The sequence below is a fragment of the Dermochelys coriacea genome, chromosome 4 (genome assembly GCF_009764565.3).
Source record: "Dermochelys coriacea isolate rDerCor1 chromosome 4, rDerCor1.pri.v4, whole genome shotgun sequence".
Lineage (NCBI taxonomy): Eukaryota > Metazoa > Chordata > Testudines > Dermochelyidae > Dermochelys > Dermochelys coriacea.
This window is the reverse complement of record NC_050071.1, coordinates 57,905,860-57,919,614: the sequence shown is the minus strand read 5'-3', so window position 1 is coordinate 57,919,614 and position 13,755 is coordinate 57,905,860. Positions and strand designations below refer to the sequence as shown.

Sequence of the window (13,755 nt, the reverse complement as noted above, 5' to 3'; positions counted from 1 at the left end):
GGAGCCCTCCAAAGTGATCTCCTTAGGCTAAACACATGCAAGTCGGTACCTTAACAAGCCTTGCCATCTAGCCCCAAAGAGAGTATTAGTCATCTGAATTCCACTTACTATTCTCATTTCTGTTTGCCTGCCTAAGAATTTTGTCAATGCTGCATTTTGTTCAAAAAGAACAGAAATCTACCCCATTTGGAAATTTTATATGGAGTTGAAAGAAGTATTCCACAGTCATCTAATGTATGTGAAAACACAGAAAGAAGAATTGTCCACTTACATCCATGCTGCATGGACCATGTACACATGCATTCCATGCATTTGTAGTCAATGCTTTGACAAGCTGTTTTCAAACCTTGAGACTTTTTTTTTTTTACACTGATCTGATGATTTACACAATTTTTATTTTCTTGGAGCCATGTACTACAATCCCCTGAACCGTGCTTGGTTCCTTTTCATCTCAGCAGCTGTTGCACAATTGGATCAAGACCAGATACACAGCCTCCACTATATTATAAGCTATCCTTTAAGACTTACAAAATAGAAGATTTTTTAAAAAATTAATGCAATGATTTGTTTTCAATGTATTGCTACATCATGAGGCTGCCTTCAGAGGTTGCTTTCCACCATGGTCCCCCTGTACAACAACCATCTAGTGGGATCCATCTCAGTATGATGGAGAAAGGACTTAAAAAACCAAGCCACTCCCTGCCCAGTGTAGAGGACTCCTTGCTAAACTGCCCTCCACCAGGAGGCAGCCTGGATTATTTTTTTTGTTACTTTTCGGAGTCCCGATCCAGCAAAGCATTTAAGCACATGTATAGTCCCACTGATGTCACTGACTACTCATGTGCTTAACACTTAGAATAAGCTTAAGTGCTTGGATGGATTAAAATCCAAGTGTTGCTGTAAAATCTTCCCTAACCAGAAGAAGGGTGCAAGAGGCATTCAGAATGGGCTGTTTCAAGAAGCTCTGCCATGTTTTATGCTATATCTGGTCCACCATTCCAATCTTCATGGCAAAGGGGACTTGGGTGGTACATCAAGTTTTCCAACTTTGAGACAGGTCTGTTAAGTCTAAGGTTCCCTCCCTACCCTTTTTTGAAGATCTGCCTCCCCACTCCTCCTTGAAGACTGCTGAGGGAGGAAAGAGCCTTCAGAGATAGCTTTATTACCCTGTCCTAGAGATTCTTGAGCATTCTGCTGCAACGGTGATTTGTCAACAGAAATTACAAGTGTTGCTAAGCATGTGGCTTTGTGGCCACACCTTACTAACTCTGCAGTCTCGAGCAGACCTTCACCTCTCTGCTTTGGTTTTCCCATCTGTAAGAAGGGGCTATTTCACTGACCCCAGCATGACTATTGTGAAGATTAGTGTCTGTACAGTGCTTTTAAGACAAAAGAGTACTAAGTTTTATTATATGAAATAATTACTAGCTTGACAGATAAAAATATTAAAATACTACTCTATATTAAACTACCTTTTAATTTTAAAATACATGTCTACTTTAAACCTAAATGATGAAAATACATTCAAATATTGGTACTTCACTTTAATGAGTTCCCCATATGAACCATCATATGACATATAGATACATTTTAAGCTACATAAAATCCAGTTAACTTAACATTTATAAAGCCGAAGAAGGAAAAAGAATTAATACATTCTTCACTCTTCCAACAGCAATCTTTTATCTTTTAAAAATGAACATTTCTGGATGGTTTTTGCCTCTGGACTTAAATTTTCTAAATTCTTTGGAAGAGTTTCATTCTTTCCTTACTCCTCCTCTCCTCTTTGCACTCTTTCCCGAGTAGACTCTGGTTTCCTTCTTTCCTTATGGGACTCTTGTCTGGCCCTTCTTTCAATTGTTTTCCTTTGTAATCTTGATTTTCTCCTGTTTTTGCCATTTCTTCTCGCTATTCTGTCCTCCTCTCATCCTTCCCCCATACTTAAACTTATCTATTCTCTTCCCACTGAGATTTTTCCTCTTTTCCAGCATTTTCTCCCTGTCATTCCCCCCACTTTTTTTTTTTTAATTTCAACTTTTTTCTTTTAACGGAAGCTTATTTTGGAGTTGAGGAACCAAAATACTCCACAATAAGGTATGCCTCAATGGCACACAAGTAACACTTTTGGATGGTGACGGTTACATTCATTTCACTGGACAGTCTTTCCAATGACAGGCCAAAACATTATGCTGTTTGGTGACAAGGATGTGTACTATCTTCACGTTGCCAGGCAACGCAAGAACAGTCTTCCTGAGTGCAGGTTCCTATACCTCCAATGGCACTCAGGAGAAGAGACCATTATAGCAGCTATTGCCTGGAACTCCTGGCCAGTGCAACTCCTGGGAAAAAGTCAAATAATAGTCTTTAACCCTTCAAGAGAAATAAAAGGAGACACACATCATGGCCTCTTTCATGAAAGGTTAATATTATTATTGGTCATGTTTATTACAGTAGTACCTAAGGACCAAGCAAGAACAGAGCACTATTGTGCAAGGCACTGTGAAAACCCAAACTAGTAGATGGTTCTTGCCCTGAAGAGCTTACAGACAAAACAGGCACAGCATGGGGTACAGGGTATGTATTACAGACAAGCAGAGTGAACAATATGATGGCAGCAAACATCATATGTGTTCCATGATTTTTGGGTGGTGGGTTTCGTTATGAGGCAATATAAATAGAAATAAGAGTGAAAGAAGAGAGGGATACTGAAGAGGATGAGGGGGGACAGGACAAGGGCGAAGTGGGTTAGAAGTGCAGGTGTAGAGTGAAAACGAGGTGAAATGATTGTGAGGGAGGGGGAGAGAAAGGGTTGAAGCAAACAGCCAATCAGCACAGAACAGAGGAAGTCCAGAAAAAGTTCTCTAAATGTTTGAAGGTCCCTGCCCTCTGCAGCTGGTCCTACCAGCTGGTGTCTGGGGTAGATGCCAGTGTGTCAAAAGCAGAGTGTTCCCTAATACACCCATTTACATTTGACAAATATGAATACTTAACTCATCTTTCCTTAATCCCCATTCACCCCTTGTATCCTTAATCTCACTTTCATTCTAATACCGGCTACTGATCCCACAGGTTCCTGTAGCTGCAGCAGTCATTGCTTCCACAGTCTCAGAACTGGTCTACTTTAATTTGCTACACCCACTGCTACAAAGCTACTATAATTGGCTTGCCACCACTACTTGGAAATACATACAAGGTTTGTGAACAAGGTGAAAGCTGCACTGATTGTTTTCCAGCTAGCAGAAAATAATGTACTTAACAAAGCTTCAAAAATAGGTTCTGGATTAAGCAATATATTCTTATTCCAGAGCAAATCCAGAGCCAGTTTTCTTCACACATAAATTGTATAAAGTTCTTTAATTAGGATTCAGTTGAGTGATGATGGCTGTTACTGCACCATTATTTCGAAGCTAGTAACCTAACTAATTATTTCTCTTACTAAGAATGGGTTGTTGCGATCCGTCAACAAAGCTGCCCATACGGCACTGCTTAGAGAACGTTAATGATGTTTAATGACAGCTTGACAGCATCATAAAAGGTGGTGCAGTTTTATCTTTGTTCACTGACTCAAACCTACTGAACCAATTGAATTTGGACTAGAAAAATAGATTCAATATTCACTTTTGAAGTTACGTTCTGTTTTTAAATATTGAATTGAATTTGATGCCAAAGAAAGGATGGTTTCTCTATAAAATGCTAGAAGCATGCACTGTGGCAGGCAGAAGCTGGGTAAGTGTTACTTCAAACTTCTCACTGCACCTCAGTCTTGCTCCTACAGACCTACTACTATCACAATTTTAGAGTCTCTAAAGAAGAAGCTGCTAATCATTAGCAAGGAGAGAGATCTACAGCTGAATGAAATGTCACATCTCTACATGTTTAACATGCCAGGATTGTACCCACAGCTGGTAGACTGTCTCCTAGGATTTTACCAAGGTTATAAATAAAATTAAAATAATCTAAGTCTCTTTGGAAAGTCTGACACATGTAGAAGTATTGTTATTAAGAAGACTATCTATGCAAAAATGAGCACCTTGCTGCTAATACACCTGTTTGCCTATACTGCCAATTACTTGTTGAGAACCAAGGAAAGAAGATTCCTTTTTAAAAGAAAATGTGTTTAGTTTGACTATATAATGGCTTGGACACCCCTACAGGGGTCTGCCTACGCATTTAGCTATCATATACTGAGTCCACTCTCCACCAGCCTTGGAGATTCCTGTCAGTCTGGGCAACACCAACATTGTGCACAACAGAGAAGAGTCAGTGGGAAAGGTAGATCCTTGCTGGCAAGAGTAATGGTAGAAACTAAACGCCCCTTTAGAAAAATAAATAAATGATAGCCCTTTCAAGATCCTAAGGAGGCATAAAAGATTGAGTTGTGTACGCTAATGCAGTATCACTTTGATGTATTTTCTATTCCCCCAGGACCGGCCCACAACATTTTGGTACCTTAGGCGGGGAGCTCAAATGACGCCCCATGCCCCCTCGCTTGGGTCAAAACTTTGAAAAGTCTCAATTCTGCCTTCTTCCTGTTCTACTCCTCTCATGGTACTGCTCTGCTACCTACCCCAATAAAGGAGAACTAACAAATTAAAATGCCTTGTTCAAAAATGTTAAGTAACACTTAACTTCAAACGCCTGAACAACAAATGTAATTTTTCTTGTCTGCATAGTAAAAACTGGTATTTTTATCTGTTTGAATAATCAAAGTGGTGCTTTCCGTGCCTTCTTGGTTGCAAAGATTTGAACTGCTTCCTGCTGAAGATCCACAGTCTGGGCCAGTTCATGCTCTATTGAGATGGTTTCAAGGCCGACCAGCCTCTCCTGTGGCATTGTGGAGCGTAGATGTGTTTTTATTAACTTCAGCTTGGAGAAGCTGCGCTCTCCACTGGCAACTGTTACAGGAAGTGTTAGAAGTATGCGCAGAGCAACAAAAGCATTTGGAAAGAGGGTGGTCATCTTATTTGTGCACATATATTCCAGAACAGCCTTTGGAGTTGATCCTACTGAAACGTGTCTTGAAAGGGCTTTCAGTTCATCACCTAAATCACTCGCATCAATATCACGCATGTCATCGTGTGTCAACACTCTCTAGTGCCCGGCATTGCTGGTGTAGGTCTTCTTCAGGAAGTGAGGAGGTTTGGAGTATTATACAACATCACAAATATGCTGCTGTGTTCCTTGAGCTGCATGAAACGTTCTTCAACTGACTGTATTGCACAATCTAACACCAGGTTAAAGAATTAAATTTGAATTGTTGTTTGGGATCTCTTATGGGATTATCCCGTGCCTCGTAATCAAAATGTCATCGTCTTCGATGACTCTTGTATTCTTGAATGGGTGGGAAAATAGCTTCAGTGTGAAGTTCCTCTGCCAACTACTGTGCACTCTTCAGAATGTTTTGAAATCTCTCATCTGACCGGCAAGACTGTAGGTATGACTTTGCTTTGTCCAATTGTTCCATTGCTCCAGATATATCAAGGTCAACAGCTTGGAGTCTCTTGCTTACAACATTTATTTCAAAGAGTATGTCATGCCACAACACTAAGCCACACAGAAATTTTAAGTTATGTATGTTTCTGGTGATTCCATTTCTCTCTGCCACTGTTCTCCCATGAACAGTTCCTGTCATAGCATTATCCTCCATTATGGCAACTATGGCATCATCTATCTTCCCAATCTGGTGTTTGATAGGCTTTATCGCCTCCACTCGATTTTCCCATTGTGTGGCACGCAGTGGTTTCAGTGTCAGAAAGGATGCTCGCAGATGTCGCTTCAAAATTTGCCATTGATGAGTTGATGCAGAGAAAAATACATAGATACTTTGAATTACATTAAAAAATTCAGCAGCCTCACTAGAAGTTGATGCTGCATTACTGACCACCAAGTTCAATGAATGAGAACTGCATGGGACAAAAAAAGCTCTCAGATCCGTGCCTGCACTCCTCTGTTCTTTCCTCTCATGTTGGCACCATTATCGTAGCCCTAACCTCTCATGTCAGCTATTGCAACTCCTGTATCTTCCAGCTTTTTAAAAGAAGCACATTTGTCATACCAGCTCCTGCAGTATCATCAATGTCAATAAATTCTAGAAAATGCTCTCTGACGGTCACCATTGCAGGGACGTTTTCACTAGGTTCTGTTGTTGTTACAAATGCACCATTAAAGTCATTTCTTCCATATGGCTTATGTCAGGTGTGCAGTCCAGAATAACAGAGTAATATCTTGCTGACTTCAGATCTGCCCCAATCTTCTGTTTGACTTTTCTTGCCAGTAACTGTATGATCTCATTTTGAATTCTTTTTTCAAGGTAGTTGTGTATGTACATTTCTTGGGTGGTGACTCTTCTTAGATGTTCCTGGAGTACAGCATCAAACTCAGTCATCAGCTCCACAATTTTAAGGAAGTTTCCATTGTTGGCACATACAGCTGATCTGAAGTGCCACACAGTGCTAGGTTTTGGGTAGCAAGCATTCTCACAATGGCAATGAGCCTTTTCAGACCATTTTGCCAGTAAAGAGACTCTGATGCAATCTTCTCTTGATGCTGATCATCTATGGTGGCCTTTAACCTTAGTCTCATCTCAAGCTCTTTCCACTTATGGAATGCTTTCTGGTGATTTGCTGCCTTCTCATGGCATACCAGATTTCTAGCCAGATTTTTCCAGTCCTTTGTTCCTTAGAACCCAATGTGGTTGGAACATTAGATTGGAAGAGTTTGCAACAAAAAGAGTATGCAGCATTCTGGGTTTTTGAGTACATAAGCCATGGCCTCGCCACTTTGTCACCATTGGGGATTTCACACCAGTAATGTGTTGGATGGTAACTTCTATTTTCATTGTCTTTGGGGAACATGAAGTTTTTCACTTGCTGTGGCCCATGCAGTACAGGGAAGTCACTCCGGCTACTGCTCAAGTGGGTCCACAGTCCTGGATCAGCTAGACTTAAGGAACTAAACTCAGCAGCATCTGTTTCTTGCGCCTCCACCACACTCTTCTCTGATCTACGCTTTTCTTCAGGAATGTGCATGGTTATATCCATTTGAGATGGAGATATGGATGCTGCAGTAGCTGCCATGTCACCTGCACTCTGACTAACTGGAAGATCAGGCATCTCCTCACCACTCACATCCTCACTGGGGCCAGAAGGCTCACCATGAACATTTGTGTCTATGTATCTCAGGAGAGCTCCTTCCTGCTTACGTAGAAAAGCTTCCTTTGCTTTCTTTTTCTGAATGCTGCCCCAGAGGGGTGTTTTCTTCTTTCACTCATGACTGCTGTTCTGCACCAGCTATAGTGGCTCCCAATACTCAATTGAAGGGGACAAATAAGCAGGCTGGTAGCAGGGCCTGAGTGAAGGAAGATATCAGCATCTTAAGGGCCTAACTGGCTCCTACTACTTCAATTGACTGCCTGTTCTCATCATAGATTCACAGATACTAAGGTCAGAAGGGACCATTCTGATCATCTAGTCCGACCTCCTAGATGATCAAGTGGGTTCAGGGAAGCAGCAGGAAACAGGAAGCTCCCTGAGAAGTTGATGTTAATCAATCCAGGCTCCTGGAGGTGCTAGAGAGGTACATAAGAGGCTCTCCCTCCTCTCTTTCCCTTCAGCTCCTGCTGCTTTCTGTTATTCCCTCTCACCTTTTCTCCTGCCTGCCTGTTATGTCTCTTGTGGCCTCCTTCCTCCAGCACAGCACTCCACCATCTCTGTGCATCTAGAGCAGAGAGAATACGTATGCACCAGAAGTAGACACAATTTTCTACACTCTGGGTCATAGTGGTGCCCCCCCACGGTCTGGCACCTGAGGCGGCCGCCTCAGTTTGCCTCATGGTAAGGCCAGCCCTGCATTCCCCACTTCTCTGCTACACTTCTTTTCACAGGGAACAAGAACAACCACAATAACTGCTGGTTTAAACATTCAACCAGTGTCCAGTTTCTAAAAAAATATAAGCAGCTGAGATGGCAAAGAACCAGCCTGGTGTTATGCTTGCCAACGATGTGTTGTTTAGGAATCTAGATAAACAGGAATTAAATGGACCGTGGCTTGGATTCAGCCTTTATGTGACAGTATGGCAAACCAGCGCCTTTTTCAGGAAGACTTTTTATTTTTGGTCTTCAGAATTTAAACTATACATTTAAAATATATATATTTATGTATATACAGCTGTTACAGTTGCTGAGATAGCTTCAAAAAATATAAACCAAGTGTTACATTTGGGTTCCTTTGCAGAACCTGAAACAATTGTTCCAACGCGTGCAGGCTGTCCCGTTCATCTGAACAGAGTCTAACTCCGATAGCTAATGATGTTGACATTTCAAGTATTAACTATTTCACTGCTCAAAACGCATAAGAAAAGAGAGATGATCATATCAGTTTCTGCACAGTCTACTGTGACAGCTCATTTTGACAATGTAAGTGGGAAGGCTTAGGATTTGCCACCTTTTTCTCCCAACCATTCCAATCAAGAAGGAATTATACCCAGGAGGAGCGCAACAGAACCAAGCAGGACATCTGAGGCCTCACAAAAGGGGAATTAAATTCAAGATGACAAGTTAGGCTGAAAAGACTCACTAAGGGGAAGTCAAGCAGGGGATGCCTAATAGAACCCCTGGGTTTAGACTGCAATGATGGGAAGCCAAGAGAGGATGCGGAGCGGCAGCGAACCAGCGGAGCAGCGGGGACAGCAGAGCAGCTCACAGCAGGAGTTTGCCTGGGACTGGTAAGTATCCGAGTGTGTGTGTTTGCTTGCTGAGGAAGTATCCGAGCGTGTGTTTGCTGGGAGGGAGCCTGAGTGAGTGTCTGATTGGCTGCTAGCCTGCAGGGGGCGGGCATTAGGGTGTCTGTGTGTTTGCGTCAGGGAAGCCTGGCTGTTTAAAAATAGCCAGAGCCTCGCGAACCAGCTGAGCGGCAGCGAACCAGCGGAGCAGCGGGGACAGCAGAGCAGCTCACAGCAGGAGTTTGCCTGGGACTGGTAAGTATCCGAGTGTGTGTGTTTGCTTGCTGAGGAAGTATCCGAGCGTGTGTTTGCTGGGAGGGAGCCTGAGTGAGTGTCTGATTGGCTGCTAGCCTGCAGGGGGCGGGCATTAGGGTGTCTGTGTGTTTGCGTCAGGGAAGCCTGGCTGTTTAAAAATAGCCAGAGCCTCACGAACCAGCTGAGCAGCGGGGACAGCAGAGCAGCTCACAGCAGGAGTTTGCCTGGGAGTTCGCCTGGAGTGAGCCCAGTGAGGCTTACATCTTGCCAACGTCTCTGAGGAAGCTCATAGTAGGTAGGTGATATGGAAGGGGGGGATTCAGCTGTTGTGACCTGCACTGGATGTGCCATGTTTGTCTTTCTTCCACAGGACAGAAGCGACTTTGTCGGTACAAAGTGCAAGCTGGTCTCCATATTGGAAGAGAAGATTGAAGGTCTGGAGCAACAGGTAACGACCCTGCGTTGTATACGAGAGACTGAGGATTTTCTGGACCAAACTCAGGATAGCCTTCTAGGGGCACAAAGCTCTAAAGATGTAGAGCAGGTTGCACAGAGGAGCCAAGAGGCCAGTGAAGAAGCTTGGCAACATGTGACCTCCAGAAGAGGTAAGCGGAATGTCCGGGTTCCAGTAACACAGACACAGGTAACTAACCGCTTTCATGTTCTCTCCACAGGTACCAATGCGGAGAGTGGACCAGATGATATGTCTGGGGGGAGAAAGCGGAAGGAGACTCCGCTGGTTGGGAGGCATGAGATGCGATGTCCTGAGGTTGGGGGTTCCACGACCACCACTCCCAAGAGGAGAAGGCGGGTGGTGGTGGTCGGGGACTCTCTCCTCCGGGGGACTGAGTCATCTATCTGCCGCCCTGACCGGGAAAACCGAGAAGTCTGCTGCTTGCCAGGGGCTAAGATTCGTGATGTGACGGAGAGACTGCCGAGACTCATCAAGCCCTCGGATCGCTACCCCTTCCTGCTTCTCCACGTGGGCACCAATGATACTGCCAAGAATGACCTTGAGCGGATCACTGCGGACTACGTGGCTCTGGGAAGAAGGATAAAGGAGTTGGAGGCGCAAGTGGTGTTCTCGTCCATCCTCCCCGTGGAAGGAAAAGGCCTGGGTAGGGACCGTCGAATCGTGGAGGTCAACGAATGGCTACGCAGGTGGTGTCGGAGAGAAGGCTTTGGATTCTTTGACCATGGGATGGTGTTCCATGAAGGAGGAGTGCTGGGCAGAGACGGGCTCCATCTTACGAAGAGAGGGAAGAACATCTTTGCCAGCAGGCTGGCTAACCTAGTGAGGAGGGCTTTAAACTAGGTTCACCGGGGGAAGGAGACCAAAGCCCTGAGGTAAGTGGGAAAGCGGGATACCGGGAGGAAGCACAGGCAGGAAGGTCTGTGAGGGGAGGGCTCCTGCCTCATACTGGGAATGAGGGGCGATCAACAGGTTATCTCAAGTGCTTATATACAAATGCACAAAGCCTTGGAAACAAGCAGGGAGAACTGGAGGTCCTGGTGATGTCAAGGAATTATGACGTGATTGGAGTAACAGAGACTTGGTGGGATAACTCACATGACTGGAGTACAGTCATGGATGGTTATAAACTGTTCAGGAAGGACAGGCAGGGCAGAAAAGGTGGGGGAGTAGCACTGTATGTAAGGGAGCAGTATGACTGCTCAGAGCTCCGGTACGAAACTGTGGAAAAACCTGAGTGTCTCTGGATTAAGTTTAGAAGTGTGTGCAACAAGAGTGATGTCATGGTGGGAGTCTGCTATAGACCACCGGACCAGGGGGATGAGGTGGATGAGGCTTTCTTCCGGCAACTCACGGAAGCTACTAGATCGCATGCCCTGATTCTCATGGGTGACTTTAATTTTCCTGATATCTGCTGGGAGAGCAATACAGCGGTGCATAGACAATCCAGGAAGTTTTTGGAAAGCGTAGGGGACAATTTCCTGGTGCAAGTGCTAGGGGAGCCAACTAGGGGGAGCGCTTTTCTTGACCTGCTGCTCACAAACCGGGTAGAATTAGTGGGGGAAGCAAAAGTGGATGGGAATCTGGGAGGCAGTGACCATGAGTTGGTTGAGTTCAGGATCCTGACGCAGGGAAGAAAGGTAAGCAGCAGGATACGGACCCTGGACTTCAGGAAAGCAGACTTTGACTCCCTCAGGGAACAGATGGCCAGGATCCCCTGGGGGACTAACATGAAAGGGAAGGGAGTCCAGGAGAGCTGGCTGTATTTCAAGGAATCCCTGTTGAGGTTACAGGGACAAACCATCCCGATGAGTCGAAAGAATAGTAAATATGGCAGGCGACCAGCTTGGCTTAATGGTGAAATCCTAGCGGATCTTAAACATAAAAAAGAAGCTTACAAGAAGTGGAAGCTTGGACATATGACCAGGGAAGAGTATAAAAATATTGCTCGGGCATGTAGGAAAGATATCAGGAGGGCCAAATCGCACCTGGAGCTGCAGCTAGCAAGAGATGTCAAGAGTAACAAGAAGGGTTTCTTCAGGTATGTTGGCAACAAGAAGAAAGCCAAGGAAAGTGTGGGCCCCTTACTGAATGAGGGAGGCAAGCTAGTGACAGAGGATGTGGAAAAAGCTAATGTACTCAATGCTTTTTTTGCCTCTGTTTTCACTAACAAGGTCAGCTCCCAGACTGCTGTGCTGGGCAACACAAAACGGGGAAGAGATGGCCAGCCCTCTGTAGAGATAGAGGTGGTTAGGGACTATTTAGAAAAGCTGGACGTGCACAAGTCCATGGGGCCGGACGAATTGCATCCGAGAGTGCTGAAGGAATTGGCGGCTGTGATTGCAGAGCCCTTGGCCATTATCTTTGAAAACTCGTGGCGAACGGGGGAAGTCCCGGATGACTGGAAAAAGGCTAATGTAGTGCCCATCTTTAAAAAAGGGAAGAGGAGGATCCTGGGAACTACAGGCCGGTCAGCCTCACCTCAGTCCCTGGAAAAATCATGGAGCAGGTCCTCAAAGAATCAATCCTGAAGCACTTAGAGGAGAGGAAAGTGATCAGGAACAGTCAGCATGGATTCACCAAGGGAAGGTCATGCCTGACTAATCTAATCGCCTTTTATGATGAGATTACTGGTTCTGTGGATGAAGGGAAAGCAGTGGATGTATTGTTTCTTGACTTTAGCAAAGCTTTTGACACGGTCTCCCACAGCATTCTTGTCAGCAAGTTAAGGAAGTATGGGCTGGATGAATGCACTATAAGGTGGGTAGAAAGCTGGCTAGATTGTCGGGCTCAACGGGTAGTGATCAATGGCTCCATGTCTAGTTGGCAGCCGGTGTCAAGTGGAGTGCCCCAGGGGTCGGTCCTGGGGCCCGTTTTGTTCAATATCTTCATAAATGATCTGGAGGATGGTGTGGATTGCACTCTCAGCAAATTTGCGGATGATACTAAACTGGGAGGAGTGGTAGATACGCTGGAGGGGAGGGATAGGATACAGAAGGACCTAGACAAATTGGAGGATTGGGCCAAAAGAAATCTAATGAGGTTCAATAAGGATAAATGCAGGGTCCTGCACTTAGGATGGAAGAATCCAATGCACCGCTACAGACTAGGGACCGAATGGCTCGGCAGCAGTTCTGCGGAAAAGGACCTAGGGGTGACAGTGGACGAGAAGCTGGATATGAGTCAGCAGTGTGCCCTTGTTGCCAAGAAGGCCAATGGCATTTTGGGATGTATAAGTAGGGGCATAGCGAGCAGATCGAGGGACGTGATCGTTCCCCTCTATTCGACACTGGTGAGGCCTCATCTGGAGTACTGTGTCCAGTTTTGGGCCCCACACTACAAGAAGGATGTGGATAAATTGGAAAGAGTACAACGAAGGGCAACAAAAATGATTAGGGGTCTAGAGCACATGACTTATGAGGAGAGGCTGAGGGAGCTGGGATTGTTTAGTCTGCAGAAGAGAAGAATGAGGGGGGATTTGATAGCTGCTTTCAACTACCTGAAAGGGGGTTTCAAAGAGGATGGCTCTAGACTGTTCTCAATGGTAGCAGATGACAGAACGAGGAGTAATGGTCTCAAGTTGCAATGGGGGAGGTTTAGATTGGATATTAGGAAAAACTTTTTCACTAAGAGGGTGGTGAAACACTGGAATGCGTTACCTAGGGAGGTGGTAGAATCTCCTTCCTTAGAGGTTTTTAAGGTCAGGCTTGACAAGGCCCTGGCTGGGATGATTTAACTGGGACTTGGTCCTGCTTTGAGCAGGGGGTTGGACTAGATGACCTTCTGGGGTCCCTTCCAACCCTGATATTCTATGATTCTATGAATTCTATGATTCTATGATGCAAGATGATATTTCGAATGTCTGCTCTGAAGAACATTGTGTGGGGTACTTTAACTGGCAGCAACAGCTTCCATTGTAACTTTCACAATAGAAAGCAAAGACTTGAGAAAATGAAAACATATTTTAAAGTAGAATTTTTTAAATAAGAATATTATCAATACCTAGCTGTCAAACAGTGCTTTCCTCCTGTAAAGCCCAAAGTCTATGAGTCCTGCTTTACAGGTGAGGAAGACAGGCACAGAAAGGTTAATGGTATGACCAAGTTCAGGCACAATTAATGGCAAACCTGAAAACAGAGCAGAGATTCTTTCATTTTCAGTCTGCTGTCATATCCAATAGACAGAAGGAGCACCTTTCTTTGTGCATGTGCAAGTGTTCACGAAAACTCACGTGTATACAAATAGCACAGATGTAAGTGCATTCTGAGTAAATATGCATCTGAATGTGCTTGATGTGTATGTTGATAGG

General features: G+C 44.7%; 1 protein-coding gene across 6 annotated transcripts in view; it reads right to left on the bottom strand.

The window, feature by feature from the left end:
- The window catches only part of ARHGAP10 (Rho GTPase activating protein 10), a 250,366-nt gene that overhangs the window by 72,417 nt on the left and 164,194 nt on the right, over positions 1-13,755 (bottom strand). The gene's annotated exons all lie outside the window — the stretch shown is intronic.